General features: G+C 46.2%; 1 long non-coding RNA gene across 1 annotated transcript; it reads left to right on the top strand.

The window, feature by feature from the left end:
- The first annotated feature begins 259 nt into the window (after positions 1-259).
- Positions 260-7,148, top strand: LOC128323416 (uncharacterized). Its single transcript, XR_008306256.1, has 2 exons — positions 260-383; positions 4,731-7,148. It is a non-coding gene; the product is annotated as an uncharacterized LOC128323416 (long non-coding RNA).
- Positions 7,149-9,214: the final 2,066 nt, after the last annotated feature.

Here is a 9,214-nt window from a genome sequence, read left to right as displayed (position 1 = left end):
AGCCAACACCCACAAAGTCTATAAAACAAATGACTCCCCTTAAACTCCTCTACAATATATCCCTCCTGCACTCTTGCATTGTGCTGAGTAACTGTTGTTCCACTGTGTCACTAAGTTCTTCTTCTTATCTGTTTCCTTACTCTTTTACTGAGTTCCATCTAAGTACAACAACTGAGTACTTAGCACTGATTAGAAAATGATTCCAAAGCCCCAGGTGTGATCTGCCTTCCCCTTGCAGGCCAATGAGACTAGGGTAAATGTTCTCTGTTGTCAGGGGATTGGCTACCAATCTACCCCATAAAAAGAGCTCTTTCTGCCTGCTCTAGGGAGCTTTTTGTTTCAAGTGGGTCTTGATCATTGAAGACTAGTTCTGGATTGTGTAGGTAAGTAAGTAGGATTTTATCTTTGTAGTGGCAAGGCATGGTTTTTCCTGATGGAAGGAACAATTTGGCCTGTAGATGTTCTGGTTCTAGGGAGTCTTCTAGGTTTAGAGTTGCATCAGAGAGAAAACTCCAGGGTTGCAGTTTCTCCTGTTAATGCTGTGGGGTGAGGAAGAAAAGCTATTCCTAGATTACACACACACACACACACACACACACACACCTACCTTCTACACAGCTCTTAAAAGCCTACAGAAGCCCAGCAAGAACTGAACTTGTATATCTTGCCAGGTGGAGAAGGCATAGCTTTTTGCAGTGACTGACTCATATAAAAATTATCCATGCAAAGGGGCAGAAAGGATAAAGGAACTAAAGTCGTAGGGGGCGAGGGGTTACTGCAGTAGTTTGTTAAGTAGCCTGGAATTTGAAGTACATACTGTGGTAATGTAGCTTAAAATGAGTCCTGAGTGAATCCCATCACACTCAGCTTCTGGTGGGCCACTGTGGGAAACAGGATGCTGGACTAGATGGGCCTTGTGCCTGATCCAGCAGGGCTGTTCTTCTTATATTAAGTCCTAGAGCCTAAAATTGTGGGCTAACTGTTCACATTTCACCCTTTTGAAATACCTTGCTGTCCATGGTAGAGTTACATACTCCTTGTTTCCTAGGTCAATAAATGGTGTTTCTTGGGAATTTTTCCTTCTACTTATTATCTCTCTACAGATTAGTATCTCTGTCTTCCCTCTTTTCCAGCTAACTGCATGCAGAGTTCTCCCTTCTCTTGTCTTGCAAGGCTTTTTACCTTCTCCTATCCATTTCTCAACAGGGCAAGTCACTAAAATGGAGACATCTGTTGTAGGTTTTAATCTAAGTCCCTTTTGGTTTTAGAAGGCTATTGATGTCTGCAGCTGTTCCTGTGTTAACTCATGGGAGCTGCCTCAACTACACCTTTTAGGAAAGCAGGATATAAATAAAAGCTTGGGGGAACCAAATGCCTTGGGGCTGTGGAATTCTCCCCCACTTGAATTTAGAAGTTGCTTTTCAATCCTCGCCTTGTAGTTGCGCCTAATCTTCTGCTTGGCTTTTTACTTGAATCTCTTTTATGATCACTGAAGGATTGTGGCTTGATACTAAGATTGTAGCATTATCTCTCCATAAGCCTCCTTGAGTTGTTGGAGGCATGAGTTATTTTTTATTATAAACTTCTCTCAGAAGAGAAGCTGCTCAGGAGGTAGGTCAACATCTGAGGCTTTGCAGAATCAGATGAAACACCACTAGCCCTTTTTGTCAAATTTATAAGCTACTGTACTTTGTTCCAGTCAGAACCATTGATGCTGCCTAAGTGGAGACATTTACATGCTGCCTCCTCTGGTGAGCTGCTACAGCAATGCCGAGCAAGGTGCCTTCTATTTTTTGGTTTAAGGTTGCCAGTGCCTGACACTGTCCCACAAATAAGATCTAAAGAGAACAGGGGATGTCCTCTGCTACCATCCTTGGTATGAATGTACAGAAGGGCCTCGGTAGATGAATCTGTAGTGCGGAGAGTTAGATTGTATTTCTTTTTTAAGAGGGGTGGTTCTGTTGGCTCTGTGCTTCATTGTGTATGGGGTGGGGGAGAGACTCCTCGTTTGGATTGTCATACTGACTGCATGGTTTTAATGGTTTATCTTGTGAGTTTGTGATGATGGGGCCGTACTGGGAAGAGCACCTGAATGCTTGCATACAGAAGTTCCCAGTTCCCTCCCTGGCATTTCCAAGATAGGGCTGAGAGAGACTCCTGCCTGCAACATTGGAGAAGCCACTGCCAGTCTGGGTAGACAAGACTGAGCTAGATGGACCAAGGGTCTGACTCGGTAGAAGGCAGGTTCCCATGTTCCTAACCATTCATTCATTCATTCATTCATTCATTCATTCATTCATTCATTCATTTGATTCCTATATCGCCCTTCCAGAAATGACTCTGGGCAGCTTACATTAAAAATACTAAAATCAAAATTGAAAACTGTAAAAACATACAACCATTATTAAATCAGCTTTTAAAATCCTGGAAAACCAGGCCAAACCTTTATGGTTTAAAAACCCTGGAAGGCCAGGCCAAACAGATAGGTCTTAAGGGCGCTCCAGAAGGCCAATAATGAACTCGGATTATGGATTTCTGCTGGGAGTGCATTCCACAGCCCAGGAGCCACCACAGAGAAGGCCCGCCTCTGAGTTGCCACCAGACGTGTTGGTGGCAACTGAAGACAGACCTCCTCAGATGACCTTAATGTGTGGTGGGGACCTTTGTATATAATTTTGAGCTTTCCTAGGAACTGGAAAGCTGGGGTGTGCAATGATTATGAACAATGCCCCATATCAGAAATGGCTGGTTGAGTGGCTGCTCTACTTAAAATGTATGTGCTGCAAGCTTTAGAAAAGCAGCCATGTGAACAGGGGCAATATGCACAACATGCCTAGGGCCCTGGTGGCCTGGGAACAAGCCCCTCAGTATGCTGGCCAGCCCTTCCCCCTGCATTGGCCAGACCAGGGATTCTCAATGCTGGGTCCCCAGATGTTCTTGGACTTCAACTCCCATAATCCCCAACCAAAGGCTGTTGGGGCTGGGGATTATGGGAGCTGAAGTCCAAGAACATCTGGAGTCCCAATGTTGAGAATCCCTGGTCTGGCCAATGCAGGAGGTGTAGCTGGTGTGGGGAACCAATGCACAGCAGCCACTTGTCCCTATGTGCATGAAAGTACAACTCTTCCCCATCACTAAAATAGTTAAAATCGCAATATAATCTGCTGAAGGCTTGATAAAACAAAACCATACAGCCTATGGAGAAAGCTCTCTAGAACTCTCCTTGAAGGTGTTCCTAAAGTTCAGGCACACATGCCAGAAAGGTTTGGCCCCTGACTGTCCCCATCTGCCCTGATGGTATTGCCTAAGGCTGGCCAGCCAATAAGGTCATGGGTGACACAGGAACTGGGGGCTTGTTGATTCCCAGATTGCACTCTTGGCTACTACAGTATGCCAGTTCTTAGCATACAAAGAATGGTACTGTTACTACTACTATGGATATTTATATACACTCTTCAACCAAAGTTCTCAAAGTGGTTTATACAAGAAAAAGAAATACATGCATAAGATGGATCCCTGTCCCCAAAGGGCTCACATTCTAAAAGGAAACATAAGGCAGATACTAGGGGTGTTGAAACTTCTGAGGTGTGAATTCTCATTCTATCATAGCAAATGAGATTTTTTTCAATTAAACAACTCTCATGACCCCACTTTCACTTTTTCACACTTTCCTTTACTATGAATAATATGAGGAAGTAATCAATTTAGCACACTTCACCTTATGAAGACAAACCTCATAAAAATAAATTCACCAAAATTCACCCCCTGCCCAATCACTCTTAAATTGGGGATGGGTGGTAGCCTCCACCCATTAGACACTATCTAGCAGCCCACCCCACTCCTTTGGGGCAGATCCACTTTCTGCCCCCAATCTGCCCCAAAGACACCCAAACTTCAAAAATTCTCAAAAAATCAGCCCTCTGCCCAATCCCCCTGAAATTGGTGTGGTAGCCTCCACCCATGAGGCACTACCACCCCACCCCACTCTTTTGGGGCAGATCCACTTTCTGCCCCCAAACTGCCCCAAAGTCACCAAAACTTCAAAAATTCTCAAAAAATCACCCCTTTGTCCAAACCCCCTGAAATTGGGGTGGTAGCCTGCACCCATTAGGCACTACCACCCCACCCCACTATTCTGCCCCAGCCCCCACTTTCTGCCCCAATATGCCCCAATCTGCCCCAAAGACATGAAATTTTCAGAAATTTACCAAAAATCAGCCCTTTGCCCAATCCCCCTGAAATTGGGGTGGTAGCCTGCACTCATTAGGCGCTACCACCCCACCCCACTCCTTTTGCCCAAATCCCATGCTATGCCCCCGAACTGCCCCAAAGTCACTAAAACTTTAAAAATTCACCAAAAATCAACCATGAACCGAATCACCCGAATTTTTTTTGCCCGAAATTCGGGTGATTCGGCTCGTGTCCGAAAAAATTCGGGGGACATCGGGGGTGATTCGGTTCGGCCCCGAATCACCCAAAATTGTTCGTTTCGGGCACAGATCGTTCTGTGCCCGAAATTTTTTGCACATCCCTAGCAGATACCAGCAACAGCCACTGGAAGGATACTCTGCTGGGGTTAGATAGGACCAGTTGCTCTCCCCTGCTAAATATAAGAGGATCACCACTTTAGAAGGTACCTTTTTGCTCAATTAGCAGGGGTCTATTGGATTAACCTGGTTGCATCTGTTGCAATACTGTTGCATTAACATGGTTGTGGTCTGTCTTTGCAGTTCTCAGCCATGAGTCACTTCCACTACTGCCCAAATGAGGTACAGTTTCCCGAAGCTGGAGATCTTACCCCTTCGAGTCTTTGGGCGCAAGCTGCCCGAATTCTCTTGGAATGTGAGGGTCAAGAAACCCACAACAGCCTTCCAGAGGGGATGCCGGAGGACTTGGACTCGATGGATCTCTCAATCTTGCCAGTTCTTGATATCTCTGAAGTGCAACATCTTCTCGGTGAGGAGGAAGAGGATGTTGCCAGCTTGACCAGCCCACAGAATACAGTTCCTCTACCATCCGTGCAACCCAGGCCTGTTTCGCTCTTTGCCTCTAGCAGTGAAAGCCAGCATGGCAGTGATGGAGGCCTGATGGCACACTATTTGTTGGCTGATCTGAGTCAGGCTGCCATCCTTGGACACACAAGTGGCCCAGCTCTGATCCCAGGCCCACATGAATCTGCAGCTGAGGAGTCTGAGCTCTTGTCTGCTGAAGTGGGACACATGCTTCATGAGGAGGGAGAGAGACATTCTGCTTGACTAGTCCACAGGATATGGTCCCTGTACCCTACACAACTCAAAACTGCTTCATTCTCTGCCTCCAGCATTGAGCCATCAGGGCCATAATGAAGGCTCAGTGCTGTGGTATCTTTTGGCTAGGCCCTATAATGCTACTGTCCTTGGACACCAAAGTGGCCACATTCTGCTCCCAAATATATATACTTCTGCCCCTGAGTAGGTGACTCTCCCACAGCTTGCAGCCAAAGGAATGGAAAATCAGGTCAGATGTGTGGCAACACTTGAGGCTCCTTCAGATATTAGCCCAAAGGCTCGCCATACCATAAGTGGCGGGGTGAAGGGGGTGGAAGTCCCCACCACCACCACCACATCAGTCATCCCCATGCCCCATTGCTCACAGGGATCAATCCATCCTTGCAATCACAGATCTGTCCATCATGGAGAGGGCTGTGTCCTCTTCAGAGGAGTTACATCAGACCTGTGAGTGATGGGGCAGAACTTCCTCCCACTTTGCCCTGCCATTTACTGGCATGGTGAGCCTTCAGACTAGGGTCTGACGGACCTATTGTCATGCACAGGGCAGAAAATTTTCTTGTGGCTGTGGGCAACAGAGGCTGCAGAAAGGTCAGGCTTGCCAGGGGAGGTGTCTGCAGGAGGCTGACATCCATCATTCACTGCCATTTCTTCTCAAACAAGCACTCGGTGCTTATCTGAAGAACCCTAACCTCGGCCTTATTTACAACTGGAGACTGATGCAGGAAGCCATATGGAGATTACCTAGCTATGATTGGGAAGAAAACTTCTGCCCTAAGTCAAATTCTTGATGTGTGCTGGTCACTTGAAAGCCTTCTAAATATCTCCAACTCATGCAGGAACAGGAAGATGCTGTGCTGGTCACTTTGCCTCTGAACTGCTGAAGTCTCTGGGAAACAGCAGGGCCCAAGAATAGTATGAGAAGAGATTTAATACCAGAATGCAACCTCCCTACATCCATGCTTTAGGGACCATCTTTGCAAATATCTGAAGGGAGCAATTGAAGAAGTGGGTGATATAACAGTCTTGGAAGGAATACTTGAAAAACTAGTGATCATGCAGTTTCCTCTTCCTTTGAAACAATAGACCAGGCCTGCTCAACCTTGCCCCCCCCCCAGCTGTTTTTGGACTACAGTTCCCATAATCCCCAGCCGCAGTGGCCAATAGCCAGGGATTATGGGAGTTGTAGGCCAACATCTGCAGGAGGGCCAAAGTTGAGCAGCCCTGCAATAGACCAATCCAAGTATTCCCAAGCAACTGAGAAGAAAAGAACTGATATCTTATCTGTAGGACAATATTGGACCTTAATCATCTGGACTCCGACCTCATGGGCAACTGGCAGGCAAAACAGCACATATGGCTGTCACACTCTGCAGTGGCACTCCAGTACTTCTAATGTCTTCCCACCACTATGTATTCAAGGAAGGCTTGGAGTGTTGGAGGCTTGATCAGATCATGCAGACTTCAAGAGAGGCTTTCACTCATCAGCCTGAACAGAGACTGGTTAGCTGTGGAATTCAGGGTCCTCGCTACTACCCCAGAGACACTAGAAATCAATCCATGTAGCACACAGAAGGAAAGGCAATTCCTTTTGGTGACTGGGAACCATTCTTGGAGGACTGAGAGCTGGAAGGACATGACATGATAGGACCTTTTATTCGTGAGACTCAGCAATGTGGTGCTAACAACAGAACTGTCTACGCTGTTGCGTCTTTAAACTTCTTTGTATGAAACGGAAGCGGGCTTCTGTATTTAAAATGTACACCAGTTCAACTTTTACAGGTTTTCCCCCACAAGGGTGGAACATGAAAATGCAGTGGTGGCATAATATCTGCTTTTAATGGATCTGTTCAACTTAAATAAAGATTATTGAAAGAGCAATCTATGTTGCTTCTCTACAAACTTGTATTTGTGATGTTGTACTCCAAAGAGCTCAGGCTGGCATGTTTCTTCCTCCCCTACCCTCGTAGCCCCACTACAACCATAGAATGGAGGTTAAGCTTTGAGGATTGTAACTGAGCCATGAAATTCCCATGGAGTTGATTGCCAGGAAATCTAGGACCAACAAACGGAAGTACTTTTTCACACAATGCATAATCCACTTGTGAAATTCTCTGCCACAAGATGTGGTGACAGCCAGCAACTTGCATGGCTTTAAGAGGGGGTTGGATAACTTCATGGAGGAGAAGTCTATCAATGGCTACCACCTCCAGCCTCAAAAGCAGGATGCCTCTGAGTACCAGTTGCAGGGGAGTAACAGCAGGAGAGAGGGCATGCCCTCAACTCCTGCCTGTGGCTTCCAGCGGCATCTGGTGGGCCACTGTGTGAAACAGGATGCTGGACTAGATGGGCCTTGGGCCTGATCCAGCAGGGCTGTTCTTATGTTCTTATGAGCAAGGATTTGACCTCTGGCCTCCCTAGTCCAACACTCCAACCACTACAACACATGGACTCTGGAAAAGGGAAGATTGCTCTATAATCCCGCAGACTGATTTTCCAGTATGATCTTATGATGTGGCATGTAAAGAGCCCATCCCTGGAATGTTCATCTTAGGGTAGTGGGATAACCTGCTTCTTTTTCATAGGATGAAATGGCCACCACTTTCCCTGGCTTTTGAAACATACATTTTGCTGATGAACAGTCACCAAGTCAACTGAAACTTGGTTTCAGTTCTGTTGCCTACTTCCTCTGTCTTATCTAGTGCAGGTTCATAGAAAAGGCTGCTAGAGAGGCTTCCCCATGGCTGAGGTTCAGTGCAATCTTTATTAGAGAGGTGCCTTGAATGAGCCTTAACATTTATTAAAATAGCCACTGAAAGGTTGGGGATACTTGTGTGTGTTGTCTGCAACCAGTTTGATCTGGGGAGGAAAAATCCAGGTGGGTTTTTTAGATTGAAACAAAGTTTATTTGTATAGCTGCCCCTAACAATTCTTCTCTGAGCAGCTCACAAAATAAAATGTACAATTAAACACAATATTTTAAACTTAAGTCTTCTTCCAGCATCTACAAAGACAGCGATGGGGCCATTCCATAAATGGAGTACCACCACCACAAAGACCCCCTCCCTAGTAGCCACCTGTATTGCCTCCTTTGCCAGGGCACTTGGAGCAGGGCCTCTGAAGAACCTAAACTCTGGGTAGGGACCTATAGGCCAAGCACTTTCTCAGGTGACCTGGTCCCAAGCCATTTAGGGCTTCAAGGGTTCAAACCAGCACCTTGAATTGGGTCTGGAAATGAACTGAGAGTCAGTGCAACTAATGAAACACCAGTGTAATGTGGATCAAAACACCCAGTCCCAATCAACCTTGCAGCCCTATTTGGTTTGGTCTAGGTGTTGGCCACTAATTGCAGCTCTGACAGAGTTGTACAAAAGCCACCCAAGGCTGACTTGTGTGGTTCTTGGGTGGTTAGTTTGACCCACAAGTTGTGACGCTCTCCTCACGCCTAACATTTGCTGGACACCTATATGTGACGTTGGACAGATGGCTTTTTCATTTGGCTGTCACTTAAACCAACTGTCCCTGTGTTAAAAGTGGTGACTTCTGCTGTGATGCCAGCAGCAGCAGCGCCTTCCAAAGCTGATGAGGAATAGCAGGCCCTTCCTATTAATCTGTGGTTGGGAATGATGGACCCTGCTGACAAATTGCCTTCAAGTGACAAGCTGGGAGTTTGGCACGCTATCCTTGTCCTCTATGAGACCAATGGCTGACTCATTGTACCTGTCACATACCGACATTATAAGCATCCAATGATGAATGAAAGCAAAGCTACCAAGCTGGTTGAACTGTCAGCACTGACTGAGCTAGTTCTTACCCAAGCAGGCTGTGCCTGGTGCGTTGCATTGGATGGATGGAGCAAAGTAGATGAGAAATTCCATTCTTGGAAGGCATGGAGGATGGCTGTCTATTCAGTGAAAAAGATCACGGCAAAAACATTCTACTGAAAT

This window comes from Hemicordylus capensis, chromosome 1 (assembly GCF_027244095.1).
Source record: "Hemicordylus capensis ecotype Gifberg chromosome 1, rHemCap1.1.pri, whole genome shotgun sequence".
In the NCBI taxonomy this organism is placed as follows: Eukaryota; Metazoa; Chordata; class Lepidosauria; order Squamata; family Cordylidae; genus Hemicordylus; species Hemicordylus capensis.
This window is presented reverse-complemented; position numbering and strand designations above follow the sequence as displayed.